Here is a 25,986-nt window from a genome sequence, read left to right on the forward strand (position 1 = left end):
CACAGTCCCTTCAACATCATGAATGACAAACTACCCAAATGATCAAACTATCAAATTCTGAATTTCATGGATGATCAAATGTCTCAATAATCAAACTATTAAATGTTCAACTTCCCAAATGCAAACTGCCTATATAATCAACTATCATCAGCCTTAGTTGATCCTCACAGCTAAATTCAACAATGAGCTGCAACATTAAAAATGACGGTTATTGAAGATATTCTTCCCTCCTTAATTTCAATTTATGTGAGCATGGTCAATCCACAGCTCCTGGTTTCAGTATTTAATTCTATTATCACAGTATTAAGAGTATGCCAAGGCTCTAAGTCCCTAGAAGCATAAAGAAACTGGCGACCCTGAGAAATACATATATTTTGAAGCCACAGGAAGAAAATTAGGACATTTCCTTTTTTTCCTCAATAATTCCTAATCTCCTTTTAGCGTATTTTTTGAGCATTAGTTGTTATTTAATACAATGGCTCTCCAGGGAGAAAGAAAATCGACCTAAAAATAAGACTTTTCCAGTGATAGAGATAGTTGCAATAGAAATTCACCAGAAGGGAATAATCTTTATTTTATATAGCAGTTAGAACCTTATAAATAGAAAATATACTTTTAAAGTCATAGCATAGGTTTAGAACTGGCCAAAATTGAGTTTGATCAGTATTTGATGAGTTACTGATTACTGATGAAAGCAAAGGAAAATCCTAATTGAAGGATTAAATTTATCTCTAAATCAGCCACTCACATGTCTGTACCTCTGTCATAAAGTGTTTATGAGTTTGATGTACAATATAGTCCAGACATAAGTCTCCTTCCAGAGAGCAGAAACTCCTTATTATCCACATTCCAAACTGAGGTAGATCTATTAGCATTTCACCTACATAAGAACAACTCCTAAAAGTTATTGGCAAAGGTTATTTGTAGATAAAGAATCGAAAGACATAAAGATTTCCAAATCAAAATGTAATGGTCTTTAATCTTGTGAACTGTGGTTGTGGTTAGTCGCACAGTCGGGTCCAACTCTTTGCGACCTCATGGACTATACCCTACCAGGCTCCTCTGTCCGTGGAATTCTCCAGGCAAGGATACTGGAGTGGGTTGCCATTTCCTTCTCCAGGGGATCTTCCCCACCCAGAGATTGAACCCAGGTCTCCTGCATTGCAGGTGGATTCTTTATCACCTGAGCCACCAGGGAAGCCTTGCGAAGCACATGTTTAAAGAAAACTTAACCAGAGAGAAAAGCAAGAGCCAAACCATGTTCCCTCTACAGAAACTAGCAAATAAAGAATATATGCAGAGAACACCTGGATTTGCTTTCCTTGCTAGTAACTTTCATATATACATACATATATATATATATATATATATACATACACACACACAGATAAAACATTAACTAACAGTCAAACATTCGGAGCACTGAATGACATGCAGTCACACAGATACACTCTCACACAAAAGAGAGCAAGGCTGATGCTATTTCAATATCATGAAATATTTTCCTAACTGTGCACAGATGGAAGTACAGACTTTTCTGCCAACTGCCTGGTTCAGAAACTTTGCTCTATTTTTAATTATTTGGTTCAGAGGACCCGTTTGTGATTAACTTCTGTGTTGGATGGAAAAGCAAGAAAAGTTCCTGACCCCACAGCAAAGAACACCGAGAGAAGTTTAATTATTTTTCAACAGTGAGTGTAATATTGTAAACCATCTGTAGGGACAACTAATTTATCAAAGACCTGTTGACGATTCTTGTAGTTTGAAGCTATGAAGTGTTATCAGTAAAACAAAAATTCAGGAAGTCTTAAGGAAGTGACATCAAAATGAAGTTCTCTTTTTGTCTCTTTTTTGTTGTTTTTTAAAAATTGAGATATCGCTGACATATAATATTATATTAGTTTCAGGTGAACAACATCATGGTTCAATATTTGTATACACTGCAAAACATCACAGTAAGTCTAGTTATCATCATCTAATGACGTCCTTAATGACAAATAAATGTTCATCTTTGAGAAATGCCAATGGAATGAGAAATGGGGAGGAAAGAATTAATAGTATTACAAGGCCCAATGTTATTAGCACTAGAAGTTTCAGTTTTGACTGGGATCCGAGAATGGAATGCCAAAGTTTTACGCACAGGAAATGGACTCAGATGCAAGGAGAAGTTGGTCAGGAAACTCAAACCATAGAATTCAGAATCACACACCAGAATCGCTGAGCAAGATAAAATCCCAGAAGAGAAGTAGAAAGAGAAGCAGAGGTTTAGCAATAAGACAGAAAAGATAGTCAAGGTAAGAATGGAGCAGGTTGGAATTGATTCATATTTTTAAGAGCTGTGTTACTTTTTAAAAGTTGTTTCAAAAAGAAAACATAAATCCAAGGAGCAGATTAATATAAATATAGAAAGAAATAAAATAGAAGGGATCCAGTTAAGAACCTTGAAGGTAGAATAGAGCTAAAACCTAAAAAACCTTTACTCCTAGAGAAGTTTTCTTTTGATCAATTTCTCTAAAAGTTTAACACATCCTGTATTTTAGTCTTTGATGTACCTATAAAATCTCAGATTCTACAAAACCATACGCCACAGAGAGCCAAAATGTTTTAGGGGTAATAGTCATTGCTAAAAACCATGTTTGCAAATGAGTCCAGGATCAATGCCAGAGAGATCTGGGAATTGACAAAACAAAGCAACAAGCACCTAATTTCTCCTTGAGAAGTGTAGACATGGAGAGAACCTTTGCAGGGCGGTCTTAATTCTGGGCTTTCCAGGTGGTGCTAGTGGTAGAGAACCCACCTGCCAGTGCAGGAGATGTAAGAGATGCAGGCTCAGTCCCTGGGTTGGGAAGATCCCCTGGAGAAGGGCATGGCAACCCACTCCAGTATTCTTGCCTGGAGAATTCCAGGGACAGAGAAGCTGGTAGGTTATGAGTCCATAGAGTCACAAAGAGTTGGACACGACTGAAGCAACTTGGCACGCACACACTTAATTCTGAAGTTCAGCTTCTTAAACCACTAGCACTGGCTACTAGCTTGTGACTGGGTTGGTTGACATGGCAAGACCTTTAAATGGACACATACACAGTTGTGGGGAATTATGAAACTTCAATAACTGGAAGCAATTCAAGCAGCCATCATATGGAAGGAAGAAAGGTGATCTGTTCCAAAATGTCCAATGTAAAGCTGACTCCTGTTATGCATATTCATGTTCTTCCTTCTCTACTATGCAAATCGGAGAAGTAGTTGCATGGGTATGTGTGTTGGCAAAAGACTAGAATATTTTTTAAAAAACAGAATTAGAAAAAAGCACATCTAGGACTGAATTATTGATAGTTGCAAATGGCTTCATAATTCCAATGTAGTATGATTACTATGGGCCACAGGCCATGGCTTAGAAATGGCTTTTATTTCGTTTAGAAATGTTTCTATTTGCTCTAACAATAGCCACTATGCTAGGATGGGATTTGACCTGTGTCTTTGTCCATAAAACAATCCTATGAAATATGTAAACACGAATTCAATTTTCTTTAAGTCAAGAAAAGCAAAAATACGGTTGTCAGAACAAGAACGGCTTTCTGTGGGATATTCTAGTTAAATGAAAGCTATTCAACTTGAATCAATTGCTGTATCCATTCTCCAATACACAGCAGATTTATATTTCACAAGGTTTTTGACACAGAACAAAATGTTACTGAAATATCTCTTCCATTCCTTTTGTCCTACATAACATTCCAGGGGCTGAACTCCCAACATGGGGCATATATTTGTCAGCTTCTGTTTGCACTGTTCTATTCTAGTTTGTCTTTGTTGCAAATTTTCCATGTTGACCCTTTCCTGGCCAAACATTAATATAGACCTTTGGTTGTGTTGCAACTCATAATTTAAAAATCTTCTGTCTTTATTCTGCACCATCTTTAAGCATCCCTAACTTTTAAAATTAAGCCCTGCTGTTTACATCAATGATAGAACTTTTTTTTTTTTAACATACATCTGCTTATAAAAACAATAGACGTCCAGGGAGAAAATTATTGTGATCCAACAATCCACACATTCCTATACAAAACCAATCACTTGAGGATTTAAAAGCTAGATCTGTGGCGACAGACAGGCTAGAACTGGCAGGAACAAGTCTGTACAAGATGAATTTATCCTCCACCGCCTCTGTGCCAGGTCATCCCAGGACTAGGCTTGTGGGCAAATGCCAAGATGGAAAGAATGGGTTGGTGCCTGTTTTCTAGCATATCTGTGTAAAGACTCAATAAGAGCTCGGAAGGAGTTGCTGCTCTGAAAGCAACACACGGTGTGTCGCTGCCACGCGGTCCTGGCCATTGAATGCCTAAAGCCGGGGCAGCTCAAACTCGGTCAGAAATAGATTTCAGACAGTGGGGAGCTAAAACACTGGATCTCAGAGATGATGTCCAAGAGGAGGTCTCTGAAGCTGGGTGTCATCCTTTAGGGTGGCCCAGAATTAAATGGTGACGCATTATGCCTCCTGGTGAGTTCATATATACTTTGAATGGCCCAGACACCAAGTCCCGTGGACTTCCACCGAAGATCTTGGGGCAGGGAGAGTTGTCCACCAGCACTCTCTGTGACCTGTTAGAGAGAAACATTCTTAGCTACTCCGTCACCAAGCAAAACTCCCCAGCCAGGCTCTAGTGTCTTGACACCTAGGAAAAATCTGTAAAGAGACTGCGGCGAGGACACCTACAAGAGACATGGCCTTTGTCTGGTCTGCAGAATCACCGGAGAAGATTCCACATCTAAATTCTAGCTTCAGAAAGTCTCAGGGCGAATCAGATTCTAAGTATTTTTGAAACCCACAGCACAGTCGACCATCAGCGATCAATTACTTCTGCAAAGACAGAAAAGGCTCCGTGATAGTTGTTATACGTGCTTCTGCCATCAAGAGATAGATGGTGATTTCTACTCAAAGATGAACCGCTAGATGTCATGGGACCGTAGAGGATTGTCATCAAAGCGATCACGACCCAGTGTCCCGGTGTCTCTCCAGGCCAGAAGGCGTACACTGGATTCACAGGGGGTTGCATGGGATTCCTTAACTTGCTTCTGTATCATCCAGCAGAAAGACACACAGGACCTATCTATCTGGAAGTAATCTGTCTTCCCTTCCACACAGGAAAGGACTTCCCAGAGAAGATGGCATCAATTTTCAAGATTCCATAGACGAGATCAATACAATTTCCTGATTTTGGGGTTTTTTTGCTGACACTGTTGCATTAAAGGAAATAAAGCCTGAGAAGCTCAACTTTAAAGGTGCAATGACTGCAGAAGAAAAAAACAAACACTCTCTACCCATCCGTCAAATTCAAGCTAGGCATAAGAACCAACATCAAAACTCATAAAGAAATGTTTCAACAGGCAAGAAGGGCTGGCTTACATTCAAGGGTCTATCCTCTTTGGCCATCTTTCCAGCTCTATCTCAGAACTGCTGTTATGTCACTTCAATCAAGCAAAGCTGACTTTTCAGTCTACAAATTCAGAGACGCAAATGCCTAAGACTTGAGAGATCTTGGCCCCACAAGGTGATGAAGAAAATCCTGAACTTCACGCAAGTCAGAAGGTCTGGGTAGACAGCCCAGGCACATGCATTTTAGTCCCTGGAACTGAGGAAACCTGTCAACCTCTTTGGTTTCATTCCCTCCTCTAGAAAATGCAGAGGATACCGCCTGCTCAAGGAGTTACGATGACCATCCAAGGAAACCCTTCGTTCAAGGCACTCCAACTCCTGTGATACGCTATGATCCTCTGAGCTGGACCCATGACACACTAGTCACTGTACATGGTCCAGATGACTGTGGTCCTTAGGGCTGTATTTACTAAATCAGAGGCTCAGACTGCCAAACCTTGCTAAGAGAAAAGGGTAGTTGTGACTAGTCCTACTGGAGAAACGGGAAAACACAGAACTTTCATCCCAGCAAAGTCTTTGAAGATCCTACACATTTAAAATGGAAAAGTTTTGTGTGTGTGTGTGTGTGTGTGTGTGTTTAATTTTTTAAGGAAATCATTTCTGGAGACTTCAGGGCAAAGAGTAAAAAGGGTAGCATTTAAAGAAAGAAAGTCTGAGATTAGTCAGGTCACTGAATGTTCTCTGCACAGCAGAATAGCAAACAGTGAGTGTTTGTTCATTTCCATAGATTAATAACCCTCTCTCCAGGGCTTAAAGATGATATGAACTGTGACTTCCAGAGTTTTGTTTGGAGAAGGCTCATCTACTCCTGGTAAGACTCGTGTTTCAAGGACACACTCAAAAATATTTTTCTTCATTTCAGATTGTTTCTTACTCACATTGGCCCATTCTAATCTCCAGGATGACCAAAATGGATCAAAGGCTTGCTGGGGTGAGGGGGGCGGGGAGGGCGGGTAAACAGTTCTTCCTCTTTTTTGGATCTGTTTACAAGGATCGTTAAAATAGTCTTGTTCATTTGGATGACTCTGGAATGGAAAAAATAATAATAATAAACCTGTTCCTTCTGAACAGGAGACAGAGGACTAAAGGGTTACAGAGGCTTCAACAGAACAGGAAAGCCAAAATAAAACACAAAATTTGATCTTAGATGCTATCACTATATTTCCTTCAAATGCAATAAAAAGCCAAGTTTTATGGATGGAGATTTTTAAATAAATAACTAGATCATCTTTTTTTTCCTGTCAACAAGCAATAGATAACTGGTCTTAGGGGCCTAAGGCCACTTATAAAAGAAAAAAAAAAAACCTGCTAATCTTATGAAAAATGTCGGATCAAGCAGCAGAGGCAGCCACCGAAAGGAAACATTCTTTTCCCAGCTCCCTATAAAAAGACTGTCTCCCCACAAAAGTCACAACTTGGGGTCACACTTCTCAATGGTGTGGGTGACAGCCACGGAGGCAGCTCCAGAGGTGAATCGGGAATGGAGCCCTGACAAAGGGAAAAATTTCCAAATGCATCCAGCGGTCATTCTGCCCCACTCTGAGAACCTGCCAGAAGAGAGCAAGGCAGTAAGGGCTTTGGGGCTCTGTGATGGACAAAGGGCCCCGGGCTGCTGTTTCTAACGACAGACTCCCTACAGAACCTCCGTCGGAAGCACACACACCTTCACATCAGTGATCGCCAATGGACATCCTCTACCTGGAAGAGGCATTTTCACCCACCAGCAGCAGGGCAACTTCTAGACAAACTCACAAGACAAGACAGAGGAGGTGAGCACTCAAAGGGGCAGGGAATACCACGCTCAGCAGCTGGCCCACCCCACCAGCCCCCTTCCTCCTGAGCAGGTCAAAGCAGGAGGGTTTTAGGGCTCCCCGGTCCATGGGGTGCTTTACTGCCACTTGACCCATCTTGCTTAAGTCTCCAGAACTACTCTCTTTCAGATAAAATGATCTCCCTGGGGAAATTATCCTATCAAGAGCTTTCACCTGCATTGGAGAGCCGGGTCACAAGAGCATGCGCATAGGGAGACTGATCGAAGCGAAGAACAGAGGTTAAGGAGGTGAACCTCGAATCTGCTCATTCATCCCACAGGATGGTGGTGTTCCTAAGAATCCTCTCATATAATCAAAATCCAACAGGAAAATATTTTCATTACAGAGAAAGACAGTTTTAGACATTCAACTACTGCTACTGGTGCTAAGTCGCTTCAGTCGTGTCCGACTCTGTGCAACCCCAGAGACAGCAGCCCACCAGGCTCCCTCGTCCCTGGGATTCTCCAGGCAAGAACACTGGAGTGGGTTGCCATTTCCTTCTCCAATGCATGAAAGTGAAAAGTGAAAGTGAAGTCGCCCAGTTGTGTCCGACTTTTAGCGACCCCATGGACTGCAGCCCACCAGGTTCCTCTGTCCATGGGATTTTCCAGCAAGAGTACTGGAGTGGGGTGCCATTGCCTTCTCCATTAGACATTCAAAAACAAAAGTAATTTTTCCCCTGCACTAATGTTCAATAATAATAGTGTTTGGCATGGCTATAAGTGCAGTATTACAAAACTGAAATATCCCTAAGCAAATCCAGCATTCTAGTCCATTACTTTCATTCTAGAAAATTCATCACTGGGCTTTTCTTTCTCCTGAGCACAGCTTTTTTACAAATTTTGTTCACCTTTATCACCTATTGTTTGATGCACAAACAACGGTATTCAAACCAAAATAGTATTCAAACCCAAAGACACCACAGCTTTTTCCACCACTGAGGTCCATGAGGCCCCAGGCTGGTTCCAGACCACAATCCTTTAAGTCATGGTCTGTATAAATAGATGAAATCACATCCAATTTGTATCCTGAAAACCCACATTATAGGGGAAATGCTTAACATTTATTGCAGCCCTACTGGGTGCCAGCTGCCAAGAATGAGGGGAAAGACAAAGGTCCTTGGTGTTTCCACGCTGGGAAAAGAGATGTGGAATGTTTCAAAAGGAGAAGAGCAGGGGGCCTGACAGGCAACACAAAACCAGTCCTGGGAGGAAAGGATTTCAAACCCAGACTCTAGGCATGGGCCAGAGTGAGCCCCCCAGATAGAGGCAGGTAGGGAAGGGGAAGAGCATGGCTAAATCCTATAATATAATAAGAAAGGACAAGGCACTTGGAAGGAGAAAACTAAATGACTGAAGCAAATAAGGGGCAACAGATGAGGGACAGGACTAAACTTGCAGGACAAAGTTAAGTATTCAGAAGGTCAATGAAAAACCAAGGAGAGGCGGACGGACAACAGAGATGCAAACAGATGTCTAAGAAGAGGAAATGTCCACTTCAGCCTCAGAGAGGAATACCACTGAGGAAGGATTTAGCACATCCCAGACCATGCGGTCGCGAAGAGTCGGACACAACTGAGCGACTTCACTTTCACTTTTCACTTTCCTGCATTGGAGAAGGAAATGGCAACCCACTCCAGTGTTCTTGCCTGGAGAATCCCAGGGACAGGAGAGCCGGGTGGGCTGCCGTCTATGGGGTCGCACAGAGTCAGACATGACTGAAGCGACTTAGCAGCAGCAGCAGCAGACCACTGCAGGTCAGCAGAGCCGCTGGGCCCGGTGCAGGCCTGGAGGCCAGACGCCCCCCAGAGCTCCAGACCCAGGAAACTGCTCCCAACCTCCTGCCCGAAGAGCTCTCTCCAGGAAAGAGCTGCAACGGCAGGGAGGCCGAGCAGGGTGAGGAATGTCAAATCCGCAGGAGGCCTTTAAGACCAAGGGAGCAGAAGGTTTGGGGAGCCCTGGAGAAGGGGTCAACCTCAGCCAGGCCTAAAAATCCAGACTGATGGCTCCAGGCCCTTGTGACGGTGGCTGCCAGGCCTCCTGCATGGCCCCCAAGTTCCCCGAGAGAAAGAGGGTCAGCCACAGAGGGCGGAGAGCCCCAACGACGGGCAGAGGAGACGAGACACCTAGAAGAGCCGTGTCCCCTTTTTGGCACCAGGAACCGGTTTTGTGGAAGACAACGTTTCCACACAAGAGGAGGGGGGCATGGTTTAGGGATGACTCAAGCGCACCACATTAATTGCGTTCACTGAGCAGGAGGGAGAGCTCAGGCCGTAATGCCAGCGATGGGGAGCGGCTGTAAACACAGATGAAGCTTCCACAGCTTGCCCGCCTGCCCACCCGACACTCACCTCAAGCTGGGCAGCCCGGTTCCTAACCAGCAATGACTGGGACTGGGTCCGTGGCTGGAGGCTGGGGACCCCTGACCTAGAAAACTGGCCCAGGATGAATCAAGGTCAAGGAGTGAGAAGTGGGTGAGAAAGTAGAAAGGGCCCTACGCAATGGAAAAGCACTAGGTGGCGCTAGTGGAAAAGAACCCGCCTGCCAATGCAGTAGACGTGAGACTCCGGTTCGATCCCTGGATCGGGAAGATCCCCAGCAGGAGAGCCTGGCAACACACTCCTGTACTATTGCCTGGTAATCCCATGGACAGAGGAGCCTGGTGGGCTGCAGTCCTTGGGGTCACACAGAGTCAGATAGAACAGAAACCTAGCACACACGCAGGGCTTCAACATGGAGAGGTTCCCAGGGGGTGAAGTGGGCAGATGAGAAGGATAACTATTCCAGCCAAGCCAAGTCGCTAACCAGCCTGGGGCAGAGTGTGACCTGGGGTCACCCCTCTTTGTCCTTCCAGGTTGGCCCTGGGTACAATCACAAAAGAAAAGAGAGACATCCTATGAAAAAAACTTGAACTTTCTTACAACATAAAGTCAGAGAATCCAAATAGAAAATCAGACTGGAGAAACAGCTGCAGTACATATGACTTTAAAAAAGATCAATATCTAGAACACACAAAGAGCTCAGAGACACAGATGAGAAAATATCAAGACTCATTGCTAATTGTGTAAAAGAAAATCAGTAAATAAACACATATGGAAATGTTCTATGACTGAGAGAGATCAAAGGAATGCATATTTTAAAGCCAAGGAGGCTATTAAATTAGCCAAAAAAGAGTAAGTCTCACCATTAATCAGGTCGAAGCAAGACAATCATATATCATCAGTAACAATGCAAATACTGTCTGTTATAAAGTATTCAGAGCAAGGGCCCCTTTATCAAGGAATTAAGTCTTCTGATGTGACTGTAATCCTAAGAAAATACTTAAGTGTATAGAGGTATTCACTGCAGTTTTCTAACAGTAAACAATTAGAACCAACTCCAACGTCCACAAATAATACAAAACTGAAATTAAAAGAAAACAACTTTATAGTATCCTTGCAAAGGATAACTGCACAGTTGAAGGTGTAAATTGGAATGCTCATGCTAAACAGAAAAAGCAAAAGTGAAAAAAGATATATGTTAAATTGTCAAGAACTAAAAGACAACACCTAACAACAATTATGATTTATGGACTGGGATAATCAGAATCAAAGGGAATTTTTGCTTTTATTGGTTTCCTCTTACTGTTGTAAAGTATAGGCAACAGGCATTTAGAATGTAGTATTTCTATCCATTCTATAGCAGTGAACTCCCTCTTCTATGGAGCAAATCGACCTTCTAGAGAGCATCACACACAGATCAGGGAAGGCTGTCTACATCCTCTCAAGTCTCAATGGTCCATGTCGGATTTAAACCTGACCACAAAGGGCTCTGAAGAGACCCTCCTACCCTTAGTACCCACCCCCCCAAAGACACAACTCTTTCCTTTGCTTTTTTCTTATGGTCCTTAAATTCTATATCTTCCCCTTCTTTCTTTTTATAAAATTATATATTGATATTCTTTGTTGTTGTTCAGTCGTTAAGTCGTATCTGACTTTGTGACCCCATGGACTAGCCTGCCAGGCTCCTCTGTCCATAGGATTTCGCAGGCAAGAATACTGGAGTGGGTTGCCATTTCCTTCTCCAGGGGATCTCTCGAATCAAGGTTCAAACCCGTGTCTCCTGCAGGTGGATTCTTCACCACTGAGCTACCATGCAATATAAAGTGAACATTCATTTGATTCTTCCAAAAATCCTGTGAGATAGATGTTGTCATCATCCCTACTTTACAGATGAGAAAACTGAGAATCACAGACTTATGAAAAGTGAACATCCATTTGATTCTTCCAACAATCCTGTGGGATAGATGTCATCATCCTCACTTTACAACTGAGGATCACAGACTTAAGAAATATGGCCTGGGACACACATCTAAGGAGCCGGAGCCAGAATTCAGACCTCAATCTCCCTGTCTTCAAAACCACACGCTTGGGGCTGACGCGCGGGGATGACCCAGAGAGATGTTGTGGGGAGGGGGGTGGGAGGGGGGCTCATGTTTGGGAACGCATGTACACCAGTGGTGGATTCATGTCAATCTATGCCAAAACCAATACAGAATTGTAAAGTAAAAATTAAAAATAAATAAATAAATTTAATTAAAAAAAAAAAAAAACTTCACTTCTTACCGTTCTACATCCTGCCTCTTCCCTTCCTTCCTCCCTCCCTGTGAAAACAAATAAGACAACAAAACAAAAAGACTCTTAAATGTCACCTCTTTTACTTGCACTGGCTGCCTAGAAACACCATTCCATGAATCAGGAGACATCAGTACCAACTGCTTACAAATTAACCAATAAGACAAGGTAATGGTCTGTGCACACCGATTGGGAAAGTGGATGCAGAAGAAAAAAGAAATTACCTCCAGCCTCAACTCTACACCTGCAGGTAAAAGCCAAACGGCACCCAAAAATGATTTCTACTTGCAAATTAAAAGCCAAATGTGACCCTTGACGCTATTGCAGAGAAGAGATTCTTCGCTCTCCTTGCAAAGAAATTATCCATAATTAGCAGAAAGATTCCTTCCAGCGATAACACAGCCACTCCAGAAAAGGATGTTGTTTGGGGTACGGTAGCAAGAAGAGGGAAGAGAAGTTGAGGAAGCAGTAAGGTATAAAACTAATAGAGATGGGGTGATAGATGATTTTAGACACCCCTTCTGACTTACTTTATAAACAGTGACACAATAATAGCTGAAAATGTAAATTCTAATTAAATACAAAATGGAACAAAGTCAAACAACAGCAAATGATGTTTGACAGAGCAAAGGTCTGGTTGGGGGGAGGAGGTATGGAACCAAGAGGAAGAATGACAATAAAATCTATTCATGGAACTGTGCCTGGTGAGAGAAAGAAGGGGCCTGTGTGCTTATTTCTTTCACCCACTTGCTTTACTGTAAATGGAGAAACTGAGGCCCAGCAAGGTGGGTGGCTGGTCCAACTCACCTTGCAGCAGGGCAGTTAAAAAGAAACTCTTGGTCTCCCCAAAACCGGTCTAACAGCTTTCCACCACACCCCATTCATGCCACAGAGTCCTGGAAAGCCACTCCATGTGAAAGCTTTTGGGGGGAAAAAAAAAGCATTAAACATTCTATAACTATTAAATTCCTTTTTTAATAATTTTCAAATGCACAGGAGCACGCTGAAAAAGAAAAAAAAAGCCTGGTTTTGATTTCTTTTGGAAAATTGCACAGCGCTCAACACTTAACCTCGTATTGAGTGAAATATTAACAGGCCATAGAATGGTTTCAGTGTTCCTTCAGTAAAGCTAAACAGAATTCGAAAAACATATCCCCCAGGCCTACAGTGGAGTTTCTGGAGCACACATTAAACTCAACGCTCCGCTCAACAAGCCCGTCACTGTTAAGTAACTCATCAGAAAATAAAGAGGGAATTACCAAAGGGGAATTGCCAAGCAATTAGTTCTCTGAAGCAGATGACATACAACTGTTGTAAGGGAGGAGCTTCCCCGTTAGTCATATGTCAGAGTCAGAGCTTCCTAATCTGTAAATAAAATGCATCACATATGATTACAGCTGGGCTGTAGGCTGGGGTTGCCAGCCTCACGCACAAAGAGTAAATCCTAAATCCTTCTGTTCTGTGCGTCTACAAAGCAAGACTGGGCTCTGAAGACACTTTAAAAAAAAAAAGAAAGAAAATCCATGGTAATTTTCTTTCCTTTATGGAAGTATAATTGACCTACAACACTCCGTTAGATCCAAGGGCATGAGAGAGTGATTCGATATTTCTACATGTTACAAAATGATCACCACGTTGGTAATTTTCCTTCAGTGTAAGAAAGACAAGCTCTCTGTTTTCCCTGCACAGGCTGAGAGAGAAAAATGATCTTGCTTCTCTAACTTGTTGACATAAGTCAGTGAGGATGCCTCTCTGGTCCAGTGGAGGTGAGACTGGGAGGGGCAGGGACAGGAGAGGACCCAGCACTCGCCTCCCAGTGGATCCCTGAGGCAGGTGTCAGCTCCCTTCACTGCATGCTTTGTTCTTAAGAGTTGGATTCGGTGCCACCCCCCATCTATCAAACTGGAGACAAAAATAGTTCCAATCGGCCAGATCTGGCAAGTGGAGCGTGGACCCAGTGAAGCTCTTTTTGAGAGTCAAAAGTTCACCACCTCGCTGGAACTCTGGACACCAAACATTTGGAGCCCAACTTAAGCCAGTCCTCTGAAACACAGATAAGCATATGCCACGGTCATCATTTTCTTCCATTAATAATTATTGAAAGTGCATAGGAATCTCAGGGAGGTAGGACGAAGACTGAAAGAATGGGAACCACCACCGCAAAACAGCTCGTAGGTGACCCTGGACAGACAGGCAAGCTCGAAAAGGAGGGCTCATGGCCCCAACCTCCCCTGATCCTGACCTCCGGGAGCCTGACCTCCACACCTCTGCCATGTCTTTAAATGCTACTCCTGGGCATTACCCTGCCTTCTTACAGACGGGGCTGGGGGCTTGAGAGACAGTGCCTGGCAGCAACAAAGAATACAGGCTGGGGTCCCAGCATGACTCCACCTCTTGACAGCTGGGCAGTCTTGGGCAAGTGACTTAACCACTCTGTGCTTCAGTTTCCTCAACTGTGAAATGCAGATAATAGCAGTGCCTGCCCTGGAAGCACGGCAGTGAAGATTAAAAGAGTTACAACACAGAAAGTGTGGACCATGAATCATCTCTTTATTTCCTTTAGGGTCTAGTGGTATAACGCCCTTCACACCTTAGATGTTCATTAAATCTTTACAGACAGCACCGTCTGCACCCCTCTGGAGTTGCTGAGCTGTTTTCTCCAGTTATATCACTCCTATCTTAACCTTCTGGATAAGGCAATGGCATCCCACTCCAGTACTGTTGCCTGGAAAATCCCATGGACAAGGGAGCCTGGTAGGCTGCAGTCCATGGGGTCGCTAAGAGTCGGACACAACTGAGTGACTTCACTTTCACTTTTCACTTTCCTGCATTGGAGAAGGAAATGGCAACCCATTCCAGTGTTCTTGCCTGGAGAATCCCAGGGACGAGGGAGCCTGGTGGGCTGCCATCTCTGGGGCTGCACAGAGTCGGACATGACTGAAGCGACTTAGCAGCAGCAGCATCTTAACCTTCTGGTCTTTTATAAAAGTTAGGTAAGTCACAGCCTCATTCTGGGCCAATTAGGGGAATACAGAAGGCCCAATGAAATAACACAGGTTAAAAAATAAATAAACAGTCCTCAAATATTCCTTAATTATATTAAGACTGAGTCCCCCATAACAGCAATACAACCGGATAATTTCCAGCCTTCTCCTTCACTTTGAACCATATAGTCTTAGGATCTTTCTCCCCAGAGCCAAGGCTCACTGATCCTATATTTTCTATAAAGTATAAATGAGAAGCCAAATTGTTCACAAAGCTGTGGCTAGCAGCTGGAAATATATATGTTGTTGTTGTTGTTTAGTCATAAGTCATGTATGACTCTTTGCAACCCCATGGACTGTAGCTTGCCAGGCTCCTCAGTCCATGGGATTTCCCTGGCAAGAATACTGGAGTGGGCTGCCATTTCCTCCTCCAGGGGATCTTCCTGACCCAAAGATCGAACCCGTGTCTCCTGCATTGGCAGGCAGATTCTTTACCACTGACACACCAGGGAGGCCCAGAAATACGTAATCTGGAACCAGATATCAAATTGCCAACATCCATTGGATCATCAAAAAAGCAAGAGAGTTCCAGAAAACCATCTACTTCTGCTTTATTGACTATGCCAAAGCCTTTGACTGTGTGGATCACAATAAACTGTGGAAAATTCTTTAAGAGATAGGAATACCAGACCACCTTACCTGCCTCCTGAGAAATCTGTATGCAGGTCAAGAAACAACTGTTAGAACTGGACATGGAACAGACTGGTTCCAAATTAGGAAAGGAGTACGTCAAGGCTGTATATTGTCACCCTGCTTATTTAACTTACATGCAGAGTACATCATGAGAAATGCTGGTCTGGATAAAGCACAAGCTGGAATCAAGACTGCCAGGAGAAATATCAATAACCTCAGATATGCAGATGACACCACCCTTATGGCAGAAAGTGAAGAAGAACTGAAGAGCCTCTTGATGAAAGTGAAAGAGGAGAGTGAATAAGTTGACTTAAAATTCAACATTCAGAAAACGAAGATCATGGCATCTGGTCCTATCACTTCATGGCAAATAGATGGGGAAACAATGGAAACAGTGACAGACTTTATTTTGGGGAGCTCCAAAATCACTGCAGATGGTGATTGCAGCCATGAAATTAAAAGATGCTTGCTCCTTGGAAGAAAAGCTATGACCAAATGACCAACCTAGACATCATATTAAAAAGCAGAGACATTACTTTGTCAACAAAGGTCCATCTAGTCAAGGCTATGGTTTATCCGGTGGTCATGTATGGATGTGAGAGTTGGACTATAAAGAAAGCTGAGCACCGAAGAATGATGCTTTGAACTGTGGTTTTGGAGAAGCCTCTTGAGAGTCCCTTGAATTTCAAGATCAAACCAGTCAATCCACTGGAAATCCAAAAGGAAATCAGTCCTGAATATTCATTGGAAGGACTCATGCTGAAGCTGAAGTTCCAATATTTTGGCCACCTGATGTGAAGAACTGACCCACTGGAGAAGACCCTGATGCTGGGAAAGATTGAAGGTGGGAGGGGAAGGAGATGACAGAGGATGGCATGGTTGGATGGCATCATGGTTGGATGACATGAGTTTGAGCAAGCTCCGAGAGTTGGTGATGGACAGGGAGGCCTGGCGTGTTGCAGTCCATAGGGTCCCAAAGAGTCAGACACAACTGAGCGACTGAACTGAACTGACTGATATATATATAAATGTGTATACATATGAATATTCACACACATTGGAAAAGGAAATGGCAACCCACTCCAGGATTCTTGCCTGGGGAATCCCATGGACAGAGGAGCCTGGTGGGGTCCTGTTCATGGGGCCACAAAGAGTCGGACAGAACTGAGTGACTAAGCACACACACACACATATACACACTAACACACACACATCACATTCAAGAGTCCACATGGAAGTTATCAAACATACCCATATTACTGTGATTTGTCAAAGTATAGTAAATGAATTACCACAAATGAACAACTGCTCCTGAATCAAGTAGGTGGCACAATGTGATTTACGCATATCGTATGAGATTAATAAATCCACGGTGGAAAAGATCAAAGGCAAAGCTGGAATTGTTGTTAACATGTACAGGGCCTCACTGAAAATCTTCTTAATAAAACTGTTTAGAGGAAAATAGAGGGATCATTTGTTTAAATGAAAAGAGATACTGCATATGCTGAATTTCAAAAGCAGCATTCATTTTCATACACACACATTAGATCTGGCTAAAATTAGCTCCAGTTTCTACTTTATTTTTTAAGGTCTTAAAGAATAAAGGTTTCAACAAAATTTCATTGAGCTGAAGCTCAGCCCTGAGTTTCCAAGGTACTTGAGCATCTAGGGAAGACACTCCCCCTTGCCACACTCCATTATCTACTTGGGCATCATCCCAATTTTCCCACCCACTCTCTCTTTGCCTCAGGTCTTAAACAGGAAACATACAAAGGCTGTGTCACACCAGTGTTCCATTTCTGCTGCCTCCACTGCCTCTTACCTTCCCTCAAATATTCCACTCTGGCTGACTTCATTGCTGAGAGAATACTCATTCCCGCCTGCCTGGTAAACTTCCTACCAGGCACAAAAACCCAAAGCCCAGACTCAAAGATCACTTTTAGGCCAGTGGCTCCTCCAAATTTATTTCCAGATTGGACCTCCCAGCAATCTTCTTCCCACACTCTCTAGTGTCTGCTGGACTCCGGCAACTCAGAAGTCCAGCAGCACCTGGGCCTCCGCCAAAACGGCCTGATCGATTACACACCATGCTACTTGCCTGTTAGGGCCCAGCCACCAAAACAGTCATCCTTCCGCCCTCTCCACCTCTTCCCAAAGAAATGTTAACCAGCCTCCAGAGTTCAACTCAAATGGTGCTTCCTCCTCCAAGTTTTCCCCATCATCCTACTCAGCACCATTCTTCTGAACTCCCTCTGTGTTAGAACCTACCCCAGTAAGCACAACCCGGCCCCTTCTGCTCTGTATTAGTAATTTTAGAGCACGTCTTCTTTCCCCTACTTGACCACAAAGAATATAACCTCCTTCTGGTAGCTCTTACTCACTCTGTGCAGTAGTAAAAAAAAAAAAAGTACACAGTGATTAAATGAATGAATCATTTCTTCATATAGACCATGCCTGTGAAGGAGGTAAGTCATAACTTGCTATAGCTATATCATTGATATGGGTTCCCTGGTAGCTCAGTGGTAAAGAATCTGCCTGCCCATGCAGGAGATGCAGGTTCGATCCCTGGGTCAGGAAGATCCCCCGGAGAAGGAAATGGTAACCCACTTCAGTATTCTTGCCTGGGAAACCCCATGGACTGAGGAGCCTGGTGGGCTACAGTCTATGGGGTTCACAAGGATTCGGGCACAACTTAGCGGGTAAACAACAAAAACATCGTATTGATAAAATAGCTAGAAACTAAAATAACTGTAATCTAGGTTTTATTAAAAAAAAAAAAAAACAACTAATGACTATAACAAAGTACAACATGAATGATACTGTTTCCCTGCTCACATTTAGCTATCAGTTGTGAGGACTGTAAATGAGGCCATTATTTATGCAACGTGTTTAGCTAATACTTATAAGCTTCCTTTAAATGTGATCCTAGGACATGTCAGCTGCTTAAAACTCAAGGTGACTCTGTACTGCTTTGTCAGTAATACAATACAAACATTCCTACAACCCTTAATGCACTGTACTATGTACTACAAAAACCTGGATCTCTCCTCAATAAGCTTCATGTACTGACTGAGAGACAGGACTGTTTGCTGCCTGATTTTTTCATAATAAAATTCTTGAGACATTCTTGTTTTAACACATGACTCTCTTTAAACACTGCAGGTTAAAAAAAATTGCATATGTATTAACCACATGTGCAATTAAGCTACTTCCCCAAAAATGTCAATGTGAGAACTTTCTGCCTAAAATGGATAATACCCCTAGGAGAGAAACTAGCAATAAGACATTGCACCCCTTTCAATGGAGTTGATACTTATAGACCTCACGAGGCTTCCCTCTGCACATAATTCCGGAGTTATTCTATTTCCTTTTAAAAGACACCTCCCTAACCCACAGCCCATAAAATATAAAGTACCCAGTTCCATATTTCACAAGGACAGAACATGTGTGATAACTTCCCCCCTCCCCTGCCTTGCACCCCAGTAGGACTTTACTGATCCCCTTTCCTGAGTCACCGTACTTCAATCATTCAGGTGTGTGTGTGTGTGTGTCTTCACTTATGCCTGCAACTCAGCAGTTCATCCTACAGTAGAAAAACAACACACAGGGATCCTGTGTCAGGAATCGAGGCAGACTAACATAAAATCCAGAAAAATAAATAAAAGGCCCTTTGGCTTTCAGGGCTGCAAATGTCCAGTGTTGGTCCAAAGACCAAGGTACAGGGATGTTTACTTACTCCTCATCACTTATGGTTAAGGAGCAACCACCACCAAACAAAAACATTACAATCACCCTGTCAAGACAAGTCACATGCTCACAGTGATAGCTTATGTTCATGGATCATAAACTATATACCAGGTTACTATTCTGCCCAGTGTACAAATATTACATCATTCCAACCTCACAGCAGCCCTAGCGAAAGTTCTCATATGATCTCCATCTTACACATGAAGAAACTGTGGCCCAGGAAGGTTACAGGACTGCCCCGGGTCATAGCGGCAGTTCTACATCTTAAATTCAGACAGGCTGGTTCCAGAGTCTCGCGTCCTTATTTTAAATACCATGGAATTTATATAGAACTTAAAAACCTGGACCTTAGAAGCAGAGTGTCAGGGGCAAGGAGCAAGCTCTTTATTTAAAGAAATCTAGTGAATCAGTTTCAAAATGAACATTCTGATAAAGCAAGGATTTGCCTCTTAAACATGAGCTGAAAATCCAAAGTTCTGTATGTAAGGTTGGATAAAAGTGGTTGGTGCATCTTATCAGGGAAAGAAACAGAACATGACTTGGGAAGAGCTGCCCAGAGACCACCAGATCCAGCCCATGCCACAGCAGTGGAACGTCAGTGTGACTCCAAGAGACCATTCTGGTTCATTTGGATTCAGTGGGTCTAGGGTGGAGTCCCGGTTCTATTTTTTTCTTTATTTTTTAACCTCTCCTGGCGATTCTGGTGTCCCGCCAGGCTCGAGAACCTCTGAACTAGTCCATTTCCACAGCTTGGAGCAGGACTACTCCCAAGGCAAACAGAAAGAGGGGATCGATTTCACAATCTCCTCTGGTTGCGAATACCAGTGTTCCCAAGCCCTTATTGCCCCAATTTCAAACTCACTTCCCCTGCTCTCCTGATTCTAGGCAGGCAGCCTTCCCTTCAACAGAGAACCATGAGTCATCAACCCTGCATCCACCCTGTGTCTGCATGACTCTCCAGGTCAGAAAAATTTACTGTACATGGAGAAAGCAGGAAGTTGTCAAATCCCAAACAGACACAAGGAAATTCAAGACCCAACCAACATCGGTTGCTACCGAACCAACAAGCTATCTCCCTGCATCGCGGTCACACAACAACCACAACCTAAAACATGGAGACAGTGACTTAAGGTAACCGTTTGGTAACAAAACCTGCTCATCAGCTCCAAGTACAGGTGACAATTAAAATGATCAGGCTCAACCCCAGCACACAATAATGAACCATCAGCAAGGCAGAGGCAGACTACATCATCAACCAAATAAATCAAAAAGGAGGATACCTTAATCCAAAAAAAAAAAAAAACCTCTGCGATTTCTCAATTTCCCACACAGTACAAGTTTGCAAAGACAATTATCTTCAACAGTCTGTAAAGTGCTAAAGTACGACTAGTAGGCGATTTTCCCAGGCCAGACTTTATCCTCAGACAGAAACCACAGAGCATCGCAAAACTCTTACCTGATGGGTGTCGGACTCCCCCGAAGCAGCCGTGGAGGAGGAGACTGCTGTCCAAAGACGACAGACAAATCTGCAGCTTGAATGGAACACCTCGGTGATTTGCAGCCAGATCCTCCTGCAGTGGTCCAGGGGGTGCAGAAGAGGAAATCCAAAATGAGAAACAGCATGAATGGCTTTAAAAAGTAATAATAATCCCACCTGGAGACACCATGCAGGGAAATCTAAACTTCAAGAACATCAAATTTTGCATCATTTTATGAGAATTACACAGGCACCAGCCAGCTCAAAAGGCAGGTCTGGTTTGATTCAACAGGGCTCGGAGGGAGGCCAACACACAAAAAGGTCATCCCTTCAATCAAATTAAAAGCTTGGTCTCTCCACTTGAGCCAGCTACTGTCAATCTTTTCTCTAAGATTCTAATGAATCACCTCACAAACACATGCTGGTCATCACGGGACTATCAGGTGGAAATGGGCATGGACTGAATAGTAATTGAGCCAGAGTCTAATTTTCATGAGGTATATCGTACTATCAACATGCAACTTTAGGCACAATCATGACACAGAGCACAGCTGTTAGCATACCAGTCTAATGAGATAGAAAAAAAGAATCAAATGCAGAAAAAAAAAAATTTAAGTATGCATATACTCACTAGAGTTTCCTCTGAACTTTAAAGGATTTAATTACTGAATGTACATCTACTTGATTTTCATTCTGCTATAACATCTTGAGCATGTTTAAGTAAAGATTACCCACTGTAGGATGAATGAGTGAATGTGTGAATGGATGAATAAAAGAGAATGAATCTATCTTCCATATACCTTTCCATCAGGGAGCCTGGCGCTCGTAGTAGTTTTTGTGAGGTAAACACCTATGCATAGAAACGGAAGAAGTTGAGGACTCGATCTGCTAACATACTTTCCTATCTATTCAAAGCATATTTTTAAATACTGGTAGTTTCCAACTGTCCACATTAAATAGAATCAGGAGCACAGATATTATAAACTAATCCCCAAACTCGTCATTGCTGGACTGATTTTTTTTTTTCAGCCTTTCATGACTGGAGCTGATCTGCATATTTGCTTAGGCTGGTTTTAAATTTAGTTTGGGTTTCCTAAACCCACGCCAGGTAACAGTAGGAAGGAGAAGGCCCAGGATTATATTGGGTGTCAGAAAGAAACTATTCTGGAGCTATGAATATGATCTCCAATGTGAATAATCTGTAAACAGGTAAGTGAGCCAATTAGCCTTGGGTACATGGCAACACATCTCATGATTATTTTCATCCATACACACTCACTATTTTTAAGAGCACAGCCCAGCTGGAAAGGAAAATAATGTCGATTGCTTTCCAACACTTTGCAAAGTAATGAATAGTAGCCAAAGTATTCTTACTTCTAGCTAATCCATTCACCAAGTATTTATTTAAGCATCTTTTGCATGCCAGAGACTGATATGCAGAAGTTTTCTGGCCTTGGTTTCCCCATATGTAAACAGTTAAGTCTGTGTGCTGTTGTTTCAGTCATGTCCAACTCTTTATGACCCTATGGACTGTAGCCTACCAGGTTCCTCTGTCCACTGGATTCTCCAGGCAAGAATACTGGAGTGGGTTGCCACACCCTCCTCCAAGGGATCTTCCGAACAGATCGAACCCACCTCTCTTGTCTCTTAGGTTTCCTGCATTGGCAGGCAGGTTCTTTACCACTAGCGCCACCTGGGAAATCCCAAACAGTTAAGTGTAGAGAAAGAAAGAAGCCTTTCTAGACTACCACACCTCTGAAGTCCTTGGAAGACAAGCCCTCCAGTAAGAAGCTTGTTGAGTTACAAACATTAATAGTGGCCAAGTTAAATAAAAGCTCACAATATTCTATTTATTCTTACACAGTACTTGGTTTAAGGGCCAGGGGGTGATCTTGATTTTATCTAGTAACATCTCAAATGAAGCCTCAAAATCCTTGATCATCATTTTCAAACAATGTGCAGGTAGCATGGATTTGCAGAGTGCTTGCTTTATGAGCTAACAATTGAGAGTGTTGGCTTGTGTATCGATGTGTGTGCACACTATCCTATTTACCTATCACCTGGCAGATAAGATTTTATAGAGTCCAAATTACAGTCTCCTCCTATTCTGCTGAAGTGCAGAGAACAGTCAAACATGATGCAAATGCTGTAAAATATTAATTTACTCTCACGTCGGTATGCCTACTTATTTCAAAAGTATCTGTGTTGCTACACCAGTTAAAGTAACTAAAGAGTTAACATAACTAGCTGTGTTCTATCAGAGGGAAGAAACCAAAAATAAAAGCAAGGCAGAATGGATTCGCAAAAATATACAGACAACATACAATAAAGCAGCCTATAGACTGTTTAAGACAATATATCTACTAAAAACAGAATTTTTAATATTTAAAAAGCACAGCAGAGCAACATAACACAATACTATAAAGAGCGGGAGATAGAAAGGTAGCCTAAGTAATACAGATGTGACAGTCAGTAAAGAGCAGATAATACATAAATAATGTAGATACAGAAGAAAACATAAATACTTCAGGGAGAGTAGCCCAAAGTTAAGGGTGCAATAAAAGAAAATGTGCCATACACGGTGATAGAAAAAATACATTTTCTTTGAATGCTAGAAGCATAAGCATTTACAGGTTAGCAGCTATAACAGTGATGACTAAAAACTTCTGATAAATAACTCAAAAGGTATCCGTTAAAGAGCACCTAAGTAGAAAAAAGAGAACTTCCTCTTAGCCTGAAACCACATGCCATCACCAGAGGAGCCTCTGCCCCCTGAAGCCTCAAGTTGTGATTACACTACAATGAGTTTTCTGAAAAGTAATGTTCAGTTTTAGTATACAATTTTTGCTTGCATTATTGCCATTACCAGTGCTTTTTCATTACTTCACAAATGGGATGCATTAAAAGTTATATTTTTAAAAAATCAATGAAACAGTTCTGCTCCCATCAAATATGTCAAAGAGGATATAATGCTTGTTGCTTTTTTGTCTTTAGTAGTTCTAAACATGTTTTAGTACATTTGAGGTGGTAATACGTAGTACACGTATTTATAGAGCATTAGCCTGAAAAGTTCAGATTTATAAGGATTATAAAATATACTACTACAGTGATAAAGACAAAGATACATAAATTATGAAATAGGAAAGAGATTTCTGAAAACTGTTTCCACCATTAAAGATTATTTACCTAAGCCTTTTTATTACTCCTGGAATTTTAAGTATTTACATATTTTTAAAACCTTGATCCAATTACAACTCTTTCAGCCAACATTTGAAAATAGTCTCTTAAAACTAACACGGAGTATACACTTATCACCTCTTAAAGAAATTTTGAATGTGTATTTTATTAAACTGAATTAAATGAAATTAAAATTTGAACAGCATAATTGAGGACTACAAAATTCTTTCTTTAAAAAAGGGCAGTCCTGTGTGGAACGCCTTAGAACAGAAATTATTATCTCTTTTGGGATTTCTATGATTTCTTATTTTCGATCTTTTCACAAAATAAGGAGAGCCTGCTTCTGATAAGCTGGGAAGTATAAGCAGAACTAAATCTGCTCTTTGAAGCAGTTAAGCTGCACATATCAAAAGATGTAAAGCAATGGAAATCAAATCATCTGTCTCCCCATAAAAATAATATTCTGTCTTGCTGCACTATGTCATCTTACACATGCACGTATTTAAGCTTTTCAGAATCGAAACTATGTGTTACTTGCAGACAACTATAGTTTAAAGAATTAACATTCACTCCTACCTTCGCTAAATTTCAGGCTTTTAGTAAAAACATGTTTATTGACTAACTTCTCATAGGAAACAAAATGAGCCGGTGTTACCATGCGTTAGTCATCAAAAACTGTCATTCAAGGTAAGTGCAAACAGAAAATCCACTTGACATTTCAGAATGGAAAAAAAATAAAGGCACATTATACAAAAGGAATGTGAATCAAACTCTGTAATGACAACAAAACAAGAAGGCACAGAAGCATGTTTATTAATATTTTAATAAGCTCTTAAGGCTGGCCTTTCCCGAGACCCCCAGACAACTGAGTCAGGCCTATTGAAACGTAAGGCCAGCTACATGTACAGTCTGATGGCTGAAGAGTTGTTCTTGAATCTATTTGCAAGAGTAAAAGATAATTTAGAGGCCAGGAAGCCTAGTAATAATATTTCTGATTAAATATCACTTGTTTATCAAACCCTCTTAAAATGAAATCCAGAATGGAAGGGGAAGATACACAGGGGAAGATTTTCACAGTTCCCAATCAAGTACATTTTTGATACATTTTAACACAAATTTATTTGTGCACTCAAAAATACACATTCACATTTGGCTACCAGTAAAGTGTTTTTCTGTACATGGTAAAATGTAATTCAGGACCTCCAAGGTGTTGTGTAAAACTTAAACTTCTGTGCTTCATTTTATATCCTTGCCTCTCCCATCTATTTACCTTCTAGAAATAATGGCTTGCTTTAAACACAGCAACACTTGATCTGAGCAGATCGCAATCATGTTACCAACTGCATAGACTCACTAAAGGGTAGAAACTCATAAGACCTCTGTGAGGAACACTGAATAGCTCTCTCAATCAAGGCCCCAGAGGTTAAAAAAAAAAGAAAGGGATTTACCAGTTTAGCTATGGGGTTGTAAAACTGTAAACTGACTAGCAGGGTCACACAGACATCCAGACATTATTATTCTCAATTATTTATTTTTCAAATATCAGAGTTATTAAAATACTCCCTCTTATTTGGATTGCCTGAGCAACACAGACCTTCAGCAACCAAAGCTACTTTCCTTTTTTTCCCCAACAGTATTATTTTTCTTTGCATAGCAGGCTTATTAAGGTGGCCGCCTAATGCAAAGAGCAGGATGTTGTTCACTGTTATTAAATGCTCATTAAATTTTATCCCCAAATAGAGTACAAATTACTGTGCAAAAGCACCAAACATTATCAGTCTACCAGCTAAAGGCCTGTATCATCTCTTACCTGAGACAAAAACCTTTTAACTTACTACCTCCAAGGTAAGGATCCTGGCCAAGAAATTCAAGTTAAGAATGAATACATTCAGAATGACTGCCTACTGCCAGTAGCTTTTTTTTTTTTTGTCATTAGGATGACCATAAAGTTTTTAAATATGACAATGGGAATATCCTTCTCAAATAAATTACTTCCCCTGAATAAATCCTTTAGAAAAACCCCACTATTGGCAGCTTGGGTTCTAAAGGATGAG

General features: G+C 41.8%; 1 protein-coding gene across 5 annotated transcripts in view; it reads right to left on the reverse strand.

Annotated features, from left to right (window-relative positions):
• The window catches only part of ATXN1 (ataxin 1), a 412,241-nt gene that overhangs the window by 383,045 nt on the left and 3,210 nt on the right, over positions 1 to 25,986 (reverse strand). For all 5 annotated transcript variants that reach the window (XM_040249310.1, XM_040249304.1, XM_040249307.1 and 2 more), the window contains exon 2: positions 20,735 to 20,849. The gene's annotated coding sequence lies outside the window, so the exon portion shown is untranslated. The remainder of the gene's footprint in view (positions 1 to 20,734; positions 20,850 to 25,986) is intronic.

Source organism: Oryx dammah, unplaced genomic scaffold (assembly GCF_014754425.2).
Source record: "Oryx dammah isolate SB20612 unplaced genomic scaffold, SCBI_Odam_1.1 HiC_scaffold_11, whole genome shotgun sequence".
Classification (NCBI taxonomy): Eukaryota; Metazoa; Chordata; class Mammalia; order Artiodactyla; family Bovidae; genus Oryx; species Oryx dammah.